Source organism: Lynx rufus, unplaced genomic scaffold (genome assembly GCF_022079265.1).
Source record: "Lynx rufus isolate CCGP_SWC_20201006 ecotype Redwood Valley unplaced genomic scaffold, mLynRuf1.p SCAF_16, whole genome shotgun sequence".
NCBI lineage: Eukaryota > Metazoa > Chordata > Mammalia > Carnivora > Felidae > Lynx > Lynx rufus.
Window position 1 is genome coordinate 30,371,403 of NW_025814830.1, and position 8,443 is coordinate 30,379,845.

At 52.1% G+C, this 8,443-nt stretch overlaps 2 non-coding genes across 2 annotated transcripts; one reads left to right on the plus strand and one right to left on the minus strand.

Annotated features, from left to right (window-relative positions):
• Window positions 1–2,631: 2,631 nt before the first annotated feature.
• On the plus strand, window positions 2,632–2,714 carry TRNAL-CAG (transfer RNA leucine (anticodon CAG)). The gene has a single exon. It is a non-coding gene; the product is annotated as a tRNA-Leu (tRNA).
• A 268-nt stretch (window positions 2,715–2,982) lies between these two features.
• Window positions 2,983–3,065, minus strand: TRNAL-CAG (transfer RNA leucine (anticodon CAG)). The gene has a single exon. It is a non-coding gene; the product is annotated as a tRNA-Leu (tRNA).
• Window positions 3,066–8,443: the final 5,378 nt, after the last annotated feature.

Consider the following 8,443-nt stretch of genomic DNA (forward strand, 5'->3'; position numbering starts at 1 on the left):
TCTGTCCTGACGGTGCAGAGCCTGTTTGGGATCCTCTGTCTCCCTCTCTCTCTCAAAAATAAATAAACATTAAAAAAAAAAAAAAAGGTTTTGTTAACATGCACAAATGGTATGCAGATAAGGAAAAAGCGGGTAATAAATGCCTAAAGTTTGGGAAGTGCAGTGATCCAGTCAAACTCCCTCCCGTCGCCACTGGGACATCTGTCCATTTCAGGGAGGGACAGGAGTTACCTCAAGTTGCACAGTAAGCCGATGTGACCAGGGGCCAGATGGTTCCTCCTGTCACTCTCCAATCTCCTAAACTCTTTGGGTACAGCCAAGGGGCAGGCTGGAAGTGGGGTGAGCCGGAAAATCAGAGCCAACAGCGTTGCTGGGCTCTACGAATTCGAAGCGAAGACCCATTTCCAAGAAATGCCACCAGGCTTGAACTTCCTGGTACAGAGAGAAGATGTGGGGCCTTCAGGGTGGAGGTGCCATTTGAACAGAGCCTTGAAAAGAGCAATTTGAGAAGGAGGCATTCCAGGAGGAAGATACAAGAGCAAAGAGCAGACATCAGGACGCTGAGTGGTTTGGGCTGACGCCCTTTGTGTGCGCGTCTCTGTTGAAGGACACAGTCAAGGCACGGACGCAGTGGGTGGGGTGCTGGCATGGCCCTGCCAACCTCTGGGCCAGTTACTGATTGGCTCAGACGGAGGCAAAGGTCAGACTGGAGGTTTGGTTATTTTCCCTGCCCGGGCCCTTCTGCCTACTGGGATTGGAACAGGGGTTGTTTGGGATGGGAGGTCCAGAGCTCCAGAGAGAGGGTGTTGGATTAACTATTTGTTCAAGGATGCGTGGCTTCTATTCCTGGGCGATGGGGGCAGGCCAGGGCGCTGGCAGAGTGACCCCATTCTGTCCAGGCGCCAGCTGCCCGAGGAGGTCTGGGGTGGCATTTCCAGGACTTCCTGCCTGGGCACACCCCTATCCTGTTGTCTCATTCATTATTCAGTCTGCACTGATTTATCTCCCTCTCCACGTTTTTGTGTCCTAGGCCCCAGGGTTTCAGTGGCAAAGACTCTTGCAATCCCTGCCCTTTTGAAGAGCTCAGTTTTAGAAACAGGAGAAGGCACACATACCGAGACAGGCCATTCCAATTCCATTGTTGGGAGGGGTTTGCCTAAGAGCTTGCGGGAACACAAAGGAAGCCCAAAATCCTCGGTAAGAGAAAGGAGCATCAGGGAAGGCTTCCTGGAGGAGGTGACATAGGAGAAGCAACCGAGGGGAGGAAAACCTCTGCTAATCTCCTTCAGCCTCCCTTTGGATGGTGGAAGATTCAGCTCCAGCCATGGGAGGGGTGGGGATGGTGTCAATACTGTCCCTCTCCTGACTCTGGCCCTGGGCACTGCTGCTGGGAATTGTCCCTATCCCTTCATCCTTGTCAACCAAGCCTGCATGCAGTTCCAGGACCATTCCCAAGACCTCTTCTCCAGGACAGGGGGCTTCACCATCTCCATTATCTCCCAAATGTCCTTTTTTTCTTCTTCTGCCCAATGGGAAATCGGCACATCTACAGCAGTCTGTAGATGCCACAGTAGCACCCATCTGTAGATAAATAACCCTATTTTCCCACTGGATGTGGAGTACATTTTGTTAAAGGATAAATTTTTATTTATTTCTTATTTTAAAGTTTATTTTGAGACAGAGAGAAAGGGAGCACATGGAAGGGCTAGAGAGAGAGGGAGAGAGAGAGAATCCCAAGCAGGCTCTGCACCAGCAGAGTGGAGCCCTATACAGAGCTTTTCCACCAAGTGGATGTCCAGCCTTGTCTTGATTGCCTCCGCTGACGGGGTTATCACTATCTACACAGACAGCCTGTTTCCTTTCCAGCAAGCTCTTTCTTCTATGAAAAGCTTCCTCTCTAACTACCTACCCCCTGCTTGCCCCCTCTTGGAGCAAGGAGAGACGGACACAATCCCAATCCCTCGTACACATCAGGCTTTTGTAGACAGATAAATCGTCTCCTCTCCAAGTTTAACAGCCTCCGGCTTTTCCCTTGTTCAGTTTATTAAAGAGGTATAAAAGCCAAATTTCTCTGGCTGTGGCTCCAGTTAAACACGCGTGGAATGGGATTCCACGGCTTCCAATCCTGAGGAGCTCAAGGCAAAGTTCTTGGCAGAGCACCTCCCTTCCAAAAAGAATCGTCTAAATCCCCTCCCCACTACCCTCAGGGGCCCAACAATAGTCCTGACCCTGGCGACCGATAGTATCAGTCGTTAAATACACGTCACATTTTCAGGTTCCGAGCATTGGCGAATGGCTAGAATTTAACAATATAGTTTTGTTTCTATTGTGTTTATTTTTACGGATATTTTCTAGGGATGGCAAGGGAAACTGATTTCCCAGGCTACACAGTTTCCATACGTAGAAAAAAGACGGAAGAAATTGAAAGATAACAGCGAGTCTCGGCAACAGGGGTGGGTTTTGGGTTTTTTGGGGGGGTTTTTTGTTTTTTGGGTTTTTTTACCCGTGGACGCCTGGAGCAGTGCGGCAGGACCTGGGGCTGCCAGCTACCCTAAGACAGCTTGCGGGTTCTCGAACCACGTGGCACGGAAATGGCAACTACTGTGAATCTTTGTAGGACGCTGGCAGGAAGTCAGGATGGCCGAGCGGTCTAAGGCGCTGCGTTCAGGTCGCAGTCTCCCCTGGAGGCGTGGGTTCGAATCCCACTTCTGACAATCCTACCCTTTTGCCGTTTTCTTTCTGCAACGTTAGACAACGTCAGAGAAAGGTGCATCTCTGCGGCACGCGTCGGGGCTTTCTTTTTACAATCCAAAGCCAAATGAATGTCACTAAGAAGAAAATGCCTGTTAGGAAGGAAGTACTTTGTTTTGTAAAGAGATGAAAAGAATACCCAAAGGTGTAACGTATTCCCTAGTTGATTTGCGGCTGTTCGTGGAAAACAAAACTGACTTGCAGCTGTTGGTGAAAAAACAAAACAGCACTTGTCAGGAGTGGGATTCGAACCCACGCCTCCAGGGGAGACTGCGACCTGAACGCAGCGCCTTAGACCGCTCGGCCATCCTGACTGCTCAGACGCTGCTTTGCAAGCAAACCTCTTCGGAATAGTTCTACTGTGCGCATGCGTAGCGAACAACCGGCTCGGGCTTTGTTTTACGCCGGGTGCCGGGAAGACCTGGAAAGAAAAGCGCTCTGGCTCAAAGGGGAGGGACGAAATGGGACGAGAAAGGGCGGAGCGAGGCGCGTTGGTGGCAGCAGAGGGCGCGCGCAGCGTGCTGGAGAATCGAGGACTGTCACTTTGGCCCCCAGGCATTCGTGTCTCGGACACGTATTCATTATGCATGCGTGCATTCATTTACGATTCGTGTCGGCTTTTATACTTGCATATCTTCGAGCACCTTTGCATTTCTGCATACACTTCCTGCGCATTTCCTGCACGAGGCAGTCAAGCCCACATTCCCGAACTGGCTTATGTAGATCTCTGCTGGCGCCCCTACCAGGTGAAACCCAGGTATTTCAAGGTCTAATCGCAAGCACCTCGCGTTCTCCTTCCAAACGTTTGTTGGAACCGCAACTTCACATTTATATGCGTGTTAAAGCCATTTATTCAGGCTCGGGGTTAGACCGCGTCCTGCAGCGGCACAACCGGATACGCTCTGTTCCCTGACCGTGTCCTTAGAGCCCAAACCGTGTTTGGCACACAGTGGGCGCGCAGGGAATGTCCGGGGGTTCATCCTTACCTCGCCTCCTCCTTCCTGCATTCTGTCATTTTGTGATTCACTTTTCCTCCCCAGCAGCCGCCTCTCACCCGCATCCTCACCCCGCCTCTGCGGGAAGCAGATCCGGACCCCTCCCTGCCCGCCCCCCCCCCCGGCCCCCGCAGCACCTTCCGCCCCCTCCTGCCATAACCCCAGATTTAGGCATGCACCCGCCTCTGTCCCGGGATCAGAAGATTTATGCGCCTCGAAGGCGCCTTTCTCCGCGGGATTTCCGGGAGGCAAAAAGGCACCTCCACTCTCGCAGGATCTCATACGCCCCCATTTCCAGGCTCCCCAGAGGCCCTGGAGAAGATGCATCTCCTAAAGAAAGACGGGCAGAATGAGGGCACAGGAGACAGAGGTTCTGGCGTGGCTGGGCCACTGACTTGCTGTGTAACGTGGGTCTGAAAGAGAGCGCCTGAGGGCGACTTCTGGGGGTCGACCCTAGAGTCCAGGAGACAGACCCTAATGTGCGTGGTGGAGTCACATTCGCCCCTCAGTGCCCTCTGACTTACCTGACATGGTATCACAGAACAGCCTTAGCCAGAGAACTTTCCCTACCAACTCCGGGTCGGGTCCCTTTGGGGACCCTCAGGGCTTGGGCTGCCAAGAGGTGCTGAGGCTTCTGGGTGCGCAGAGGTCTTGGTTATTTAACGAGTGATGAACCTGCCGGCGCCCTTTCCTTCCCACAAATGCCCCCTCCTCCTTGGCTGTCAGAATTTATTTCTTTAGGCTCAGCAATGACCTCTTTTGTATCTTCTCCTGAAATACAAATTACCCTGGACACTGGAAAAGGCAGCAACAAACATTTGCCGAGCACTCGCTATGTGCTTGCAGATGGTGTTACAAAACACAGTTTCTGCCCTCAAGTTGAATTGCAAACGGCAAAGAAGGTCAGGTGCTGGTAAGTGCCAGAAAGTCAGGAAACCTGTAAGATAACCAAATAGCTCTCTGGAGCACCAATCCTGGCCATCTGATTCTCTAGGCGCCTGCACCTTTCATTACCTTTCATTACTTGAATCTCATCCATAGAAACGCAGGTGGATTTTGTTGGGGTGGAATGTAATTAAATATTGCCCGCTGGATATTGGCCATTTATCCATTTATTGATTTATTTACTTATTCTGAAACAGAGAGAGAGACGGAATGCAAGAATGAGTGAGGCGCGGGGCGCCTGGGTGGCGCAGTCGGTTAAGCGTCCGACTTCAGCCAGGTCACGATCTCGCGGTCCGTCAGTTCGAGCCCCGCGTCAGGCTCTGGGCTGATGGCTGGGAGCCTGGAGCCTGTTTCCGATGCTGTGTCTCCCTCTCTCTCTGCCCCTCCCCCGTTCATGCTCTGTCTCTCTCTGTCCCAAAAATAAATAAACGTTGGAAAAAAATAAAAAAAAAAAGAATGAGTGAGGTGGGGGACAGGGAGAGGTGGGGGACAGGGAGAGAGAGGGGGGAGGAGGGAGAATCCCAAGCGGGCTCCCCGCTGTCAGCACAGAGCTCAACATGGGGTTCAATCTCACGAAACGGGAAATCATGCCCCAAGTTGAGATCAAGAGCTGGATGCTCAGCCAACTGGGCCACCCAGGTGCCCCTATGCATCTCTTTATAAATTCATTTCATCATTCCTGATTGCCGATATACACGTGTCTTTGAATTCTCCTTAGAACCAGTTCTAACACCTTCTGGTTTTCTCATAAATTAATGCATTCCATGACATCTGACTTGTGTTCATTTTATATTTCTTTTTTTAATATAACGTTTATTTATTTGTTTTTGAAAGAAAGAGAGCGAGTGGGGGAAGGGCAGAGAGAGAGGGAGAGAGGACACCCCAAGAAGGCTCCACACTGGCAGCTTTGAGCCTGATATGGGGCTCAAACTCACAAACCATGAGATCACGACCCGAGCCCAAACCAAGAATTGGCTGCTTAACTGACTGAGCCACTCAGGTGTCCCCCATTTTACATTTCTATGAGAATCATAGAAATCCCTTTAAGAAGTCCCCTTTAAGAAGTCCCCTTTAACAATGATCAAGAATGCCCAGGGGCTCTCATAGGAAGAGTGGTCAGGGAGGACCTCTCTGAGGAGGGACAGAGTTCAAAAGGGAGAGACAAGCAAAATCAAACCTGGTGGCCTTCTAGGTGGCACGCATAGCCAGTGCAAAGGCCCTGAGGCAGGGAGAAGTGTGGTCTGTTGGAGAGGCAGCAAGCCAGGGGGGCAGGGATAAGGGTGGGAGGAGGCTGAAGTCCGTATCACACAGGGCTGGACGCCGGGGAGGGGAATTTGGATTTTCTTCTGTGTGTGATAGCATCGTTGTCACTGGAGTACTTTAAGCAGGGGAGTAGGTGACTGGATCCAGTTAGCCTTTGAAAACGATCCCTTTGGCAGCTATGTGGCGGGTGGATGTGAGAGGCCAAGAGAAAAATCAGAGCCCAAGGCCGTGAGAGATGGGGATGGCTAGACCGGGGAAGTGGCGATTGCAAAAGGTGGCTGAATTCAAGACTCAAGGTGTGTTTTGGTAATAAAAAAGGACAAGCCCCACTGGCTGGCTGGTGTGTGCACTGGGTGCAGATGTGGAGAGAGGGGATGCTGGGATAGGACAGAAAGTCGCTAAGGCCATAGAGGGGCCAGGTTACCAGCCACTCACAACTTCTCTTTAAGGCAGGTGCTGCTGACTCCCCACTCCTGCTCCATTTTGCAAGGAGTGAAGGCTCAGACATCCTGAGTGACTTGCTAAGGTGCTCTGGAACCTTCCCCTCAGGCCTTAGACATCATTTTAGAGAGAAGAAACCAGGCAGGCCGGAGCTACAGCCCAAGCCAGCCCCGCTCTGCCTGCCGCCCTCCTGGCCTGGCTGGAGGAAAGTGCTGGCTCGATGGGGGTCAGTACTGGAGCTCCACTCAGCACTGTCTCCTGGGTTGGGCTGGATGGTCGGCCCTCCTCCCTCGACGCCTTTCGGGTACCAGACTGCTGGCCTGGAGGAAGCTTCTCAGGATCCCATTCCAGCCTCAGGCCCCCAAGACCAAAAATGGGAAAGGAGAGCTCCTGTTTTTCTCATTTTCCTCTTATCACCAGTCTTGGCATCAACAGCGGACCCTAGAGGGACAGGCCTCCCCCAGGCCCCCTCTGGGCATTTGTCCAGCTTGGAAGAGGAAAGTCCCCTGACCTCAGCCTGGAAAGTCTACCGGTGGTGGGGACGCCCCAGCATGGCTCCCCCTGTGCCCAGCCCCAAAGTGCGGATGAAGTCAGACCGCCAGGTGACAAGCAGGTGCTCAGCCAGCCGAGGGGCCCGAAACGGGGATCCTAACATCCCTGTGACCTTGGCACCCATCGCCACCTCTGCGTGGAGGAAGGGTGGCAGGAAGCTGAGTTTTAGTGAATGCCTTTTTTACGTCCATTATTTCACTTGGTGTTCATAACAACACCACGGCACAGGCTGTCTTTGCTCCCATTTTACAGATAAGGAAAATGAGGCTCAGAGAGGCCGAGTAACTTACTCAGAGTCTCACAGCTGGTAAGTAGAGCCTGATTCTTCTGGCTCAATACCCCTTTCTTGAGAACCACCCTGGGCCTGGGACTGTGATAGGTGCTTTCTCTACATCGTCTCCTTTAGGACACAAAACCAAAAGAAAAACAAAAAAAAAACCAAAACAAAACAAAAACCATGAAGTTTGGCCAGCTGGACTTTGTGATGTTGTTTTTACTCCTGTTTTTATTATTGGAAGGGACTTGAAAGAAAGGGTAGGATTTTCCCAGCAAGCCAGTCTCAGCAGCATGGCCAAGTTTTTGTGTCCAGGCTCTGGTTTCCTTGGCCAAGGTGGGGAGACAGAAATCACCAGGCGCCAGCACTGAAGCCCTGCCAAGGCCCTGGGTTGGGCATGTTGGCTTACGGAGTGGGAAACCCAGGGGTGCAGTGAACGAAGCAGGCGTGGATCTTTGATGGAATGGGATGGGAAAAGCTCGGTCCACCCAGGTCCACCCGTGACATGGAGAGAGGCGGATGGCCCAGTTCCCCGATTTTGAGTGGATCGCGTGGACGGTGGTGACCAGAATGGACCGAAGGCCACAAGCTCACTTCCAAGTTCTCTGGACTACATATCATGCCCCCAAAGCCTTTGGTCACCCTAGAAAGAGAACCCCATGAAGGAGGGAGGCCCTGTAGCTGACCATAAGCAAGGGGTACAGAGCCAATTTTAACTCGAGGCAGCATGGCCGAGTGTGTGTATGCGTTTGGACTCTAGAACCATCTGAATCCAAATCCTGCTTCTGCCTTTTGCCAGCTCTGTGACCATAGGGGAGTCACTTAGCTTCTCTGTTCCTCTCAGTTCCTCAATTTCCCTGTGTGTAAAATGGATTTAGGAATAGTATCTGCCTCAAAGGGCTGTTGGAAGGCTGAAAGGGTTCACGCATGCTGAGCGGGGAGAGTGCTTGGAATAGAATACACGCTTTGTGTGTTAGCCCAGAAAAAGAAAGTCCTGTACCCTTTCTTGCCCCTGGTGAATATTGTGGGGCAAGTTTTCAGCTGCCAAACTTGACTTTGCGGAAGGACGGTCCGCAGTGCCCTCCCCACAAGCACAGCAGCCCCTGACTGCCCCATATGAGCCAGCCTTGCTCTCCTCTCCAACCCCACCTGCCACCTCCAACCCCTACCCCATCTTTCTCTTTCTCTAACACACAAAGCCTGTGCCCTCCTGGGGCCTTTG